We start from the raw sequence: 4,244 nt of genomic DNA, 5'->3' as shown, positions 1-4,244 counted from the left end.
TAATATGAATCAGCGCAGGGTTGCGATAACATTAGCTAGAAACCTTCTAATCTATTAGCTATGTCTTTGGCTCTACCACGGAAGTGACAAGCACGAGTACACGGGGAAGGACATGATATCAACGGTCTGGACGAGTGACCAAGAGATGGGCCCACAAATTTATTTATAGAAAATTAATTACATTATATGAGGCTTGCATAATTTGACGCATGGTTCTCAAAGGTATTTATATCCTTGGCACGTTTTAACATTGTAGAATATTTATATCCTTGGCACGTTTTAACATTGTAGACACTTGTCCGTATTTATACATCGCCACTATGCACACCTTCACACCCTTGATTAGATGGGATGTAACGAAATGATCTTTGGATCAGCTGGCTTGGGATCAATGGGTTGAGCTTTGTGAAGTTGTGTTATAATATATCACTTGAATGGCGCACTCTGCTATGCAGAACACCGAAAAACCGGTGCATTTGATTGTTCTCGAAAAGTGTTCAAAAAGCTTAATCTCCATGGGTCGTTAGCGCTACGCATTTGTTTTTGGGTCGTTAGCGCTACTCATTTGTTTTTGCTGTTGAGTGGACAAAAAGAAAGGTGCGCGAGACTTAGTATGCTTTTGGTTTGCAATTCTGTGCTTTTGTTTTGCAATATGAACTGCTAAGAAATTTTTATTTATTTATTTTTACAGTTGCAGTAATGCCTAGTTGTTGCATTGTAAATAAAAATTTACCAGTGGGCGGCGGGAGTTTAACAGTAAAAAGGTTGAAAGGAATTTGTTAATAGGATATAAAAATAAAGGACGTAGAACAGGGAGAAACAGGAATGTATTTCGTGAGAAAATTGACATTCCCCTTATTTAAAATTTAAATAAAGTTTCAGGCCAGCATTAAATTTTAAATTATTTAAAATTCGTTTTTCGCATTTTTGATTGGATAAGAAAAATAGACCTCTTAATGCCGAAACTTTTCCATTAATCAAAATTTGCTCACACTTTATTGCAACTAGCTTTTGTATAATTAATATTTAACCAAAGTTTGTCGCGAAACTTTCTCTATGTACAGTTCAACCAAATATTATTACAAGGACCTTTCTATGTTTAGAAATCCAAAGTTTACCGAGACTTTTTTCATATTATGATTGCCATCTTTCAGTATTATAGTTGTCATCTGCTCTGTGGTTGTAGACATGCAAGTGGATGTGTTGCTGTCCACATGTTCCTTTGCAGTTGTTCGCATGTTTGTGTCACATTGTATATGGTGATGCATGTTTCTTTGTAGTTGTTTGCATGTCTGTGTCACATTGTATATAGTGATGCATCTAGTTTAAATGCATACCTGAAACTAGTAATATATTTTAATTCCTGAAACCAAACCAAAACAAATACGCAAACAATCCTAACTTCATCAATGTAGTAGTTGTGGCTAGAAATGGGTCTATGAAAAGACTGAAGCACCTGCAGTTTGGGTCAAACAATCCTAATTTCATCAATGTAGTAGTTGTGGCTAGAAATGGGTCTGTGAAAAGACTGAAGCACCTGCAGTTTGGGTAAAACAATCCTAATTTCATCAATGTAGTAGTTGTGGCCAGAAATGGGTTTGTGAAAACGCTGAAGCACCTGCAGTTCGGGTCTGTGAGAAGGTTAGAGCACCTGTGGTTGGAGCGGCTGTGGCTAGATCTGGGTCTGTGAAAAGGTGGGAGCAGGAGAGACAGAAATCGACTACCTTGCAGCGATGCAGGACATGGCAGTGGCTATGAACATGTTGAAGCTATTCCTATCTATGAACACTGGTTGTAAGTGACATTTTCGTTTCTTTAGAAAATAATAGATACGTGATTAGCATGCTAATAATGGATACATTGAAATCCCTATCAGCGACATTGGATTTCTCTTGCATTCAATAAAGATATCCATATATATAGGAAGAACGAAGTTACCTACATTGGTTTTCTCTTGCATTCAATAAAGATATCCATATATATATAGGAACAATGAAATTATCAACTTACTTGAATTGGAAAAAACTCACTTCGGATGCATAACCAACCTCGCCGCTGTTGACTGCAGAAGAGTCCATGATCACTAAATGAAGCATAGGAAAAGTCATCAATGCCTTCCTATGCAAGGCTTCTCTTGCTCTACCGTTGGTCCTTGGAGAGGTAATGAGTATATTTGAATGTAATAATTACAATTATTTTATTTTGACATTTTGGAAAGAGAATGAGCTTCAAAAGTTATTCACAGGGCTTGAGTCTATCAAGCAAGTTGTTCGTGATCTTCATACCAACTACCACGTTTAGCTAAATAAAATTCACCAAACACAAAAGACTAAAAATAAAATGAGGCTGCCCCATGAGACTCTTTGGACGACACATGATTATACATCAGAGCGTATTAAAACCCTATGCGGCTATGCCAAAGCTTCGAAGAAAAAAAACCTGACAATAAGACTTGTAACGGGATAACAATACATACCTTTCAATCAAGGAAATGAAGAATCTCCAGGGTTTTCCATCAAATTTGAGAACCTAACAATTAGACTTGTAACAGGGATAACAATACATACCTTTCAATCAAGGAAATGAAGAATCTCCAGGGTTTTCCATCAAATTTGAGATAGACAGAGCCAACCACGGTCTTCACGGTTTGATCCACTGTATCGATGCCAGGCTTCACAGGTCCTGCGTTCTTCTTGGCATAATCGTAGAAATTAGAAAAGAAAACGGTGGCCCTCAACACGGCATTACAAGCATCGGCATGTCTCTTACCACGGGCATCGCAATGATACACAAAAGGGGCATCGCAATGATACAAAAAAGCTGCCACCTGCTAGAAGTCTCCAACGTATGGCATTCTTACACTAACAGCTGGCTGTTCTGCACGACCAAAAGCTGCCACCTGCTAGAAGTCTCCAACATATACCAAAAACACTTTGCCCAAACTTAAAATCAGCTGTCACAACATGTAAATTGGACTTTAGATAAAATTAATTGTCACAACATTCTTCAAACTCGACTATGGGTAAAATGAATGGTCACAATGTTCAATCGATATCCCGGCAATAAGACCTCCAAAACAAAACTTTGGATAAAACAAATAAGACCTCCAAAACAAAACAAATAAGACCTCCAAAACAAAACTTAGGATAAAACAAAAAAGCCTAAAACATTGGTTAAATGGAACGGTACCACTGAATTATCGATCGATCGCTATAGTCCCTACCTCTGGACTAATAAAGTAAATTAGTTTCCCACTCACTGAGTTATTATTACTATTTCAGTCTCATATATAAAACTGTACACTTCTACCCGAAACATGAGTAGAAATTTTTTTATACAACACGCTTCTGTTATAAAAGCAAAGTGCAAGTCTGCTGATATTTATAGATATCTAAACACGCATATAACCACTACTGCACGCAAATCTACCAAGCAATTAAATTAATTAGATTGCGTTTATGACAAGTAACTAAAAAATGCAAGCAACTCAAAAAAGTTTAGACCAGAACCGGACTCCTGAAGACGGGCTTGATTCCAGGAAATTCCTGCAACGCGCTTGCAAGAATGGTTTGAACGCCGAGCCGAACGTCAACATTGTTACCGCAAGCAGAAGCTGCTGCTACTGTGACACTGGTGGTGCTCTTCGTTTATAGCATCCTCCACGCACTGGAAATGGGAGACAGCACAAGGAATTGTTATTGTGCCCTTTTGCTCAAACCCATATTCCTCTTCGGCTTCCTTGAGGAGTTTGTGGGAGAGAGCATGGTTTACATGCACTGCCGGTATTACAAAACGTTGCCGTTGTTCTCCTTCGCTGCCCACGTGCACGGCGACGCAGCCCCTGGGAACGCCGTTGTGAAAATCGTGCGCCTTCTCCTTTGAGGTGCCATGACCATCGTGGTGATGACGAGGAGGAAAGTGCAGTGAATGGGGAATTCTCAAATGAATGGGGTGGTGCTGATCGTTGCGTTGATCGGATTGCCGCATGTTTTCTCCCATGTGCAGTACTGCACCGCCTCAATGGCTTGTAATGCTCAGCTTTTAGAAATTAAATTTCATAGAGTTAGGCATATTGCGCAGAGAATAAACTGGACATCCCAATTCAGATGTCGTAGAAGGAAAGCGGAAAATAAATACAAAAAAGTGGTAGATGTCCTCTAAACTTGCTAACCCCCACTTTTCCAGCACTTTCCTTGTGGGCGGATAACGATAAAGTATTCAATAATACGCTTATCTTTCTTTTT

The 4,244-nt window shown here is 38.9% G+C and overlaps 1 pseudogene; it reads right to left on the bottom strand.

Annotated features, from left to right (window-relative positions):
* Positions 1 to 3,571: 3,571 nt before the first annotated feature.
* LOC149220857 (auxin-responsive protein SAUR32 pseudogene) lies at positions 3,572 to 4,039 on the bottom strand (annotated as a pseudogene).
* Positions 4,040 to 4,244: the final 205 nt, after the last annotated feature.

This window comes from Pinus tabuliformis, chromosome Q (assembly GCF_031772625.1).
Source record: "Pinus tabuliformis cultivar Carrire ecotype Pingquan chromosome Q, CPIR1, whole genome shotgun sequence".
Taxonomy (NCBI): Eukaryota; Viridiplantae; Streptophyta; class Pinopsida; order Pinales; family Pinaceae; genus Pinus; species Pinus tabuliformis.
The sequence above is the reverse complement of the archived record's forward strand: the minus strand, read 5'-3'. Positions and strand labels throughout refer to the sequence as shown.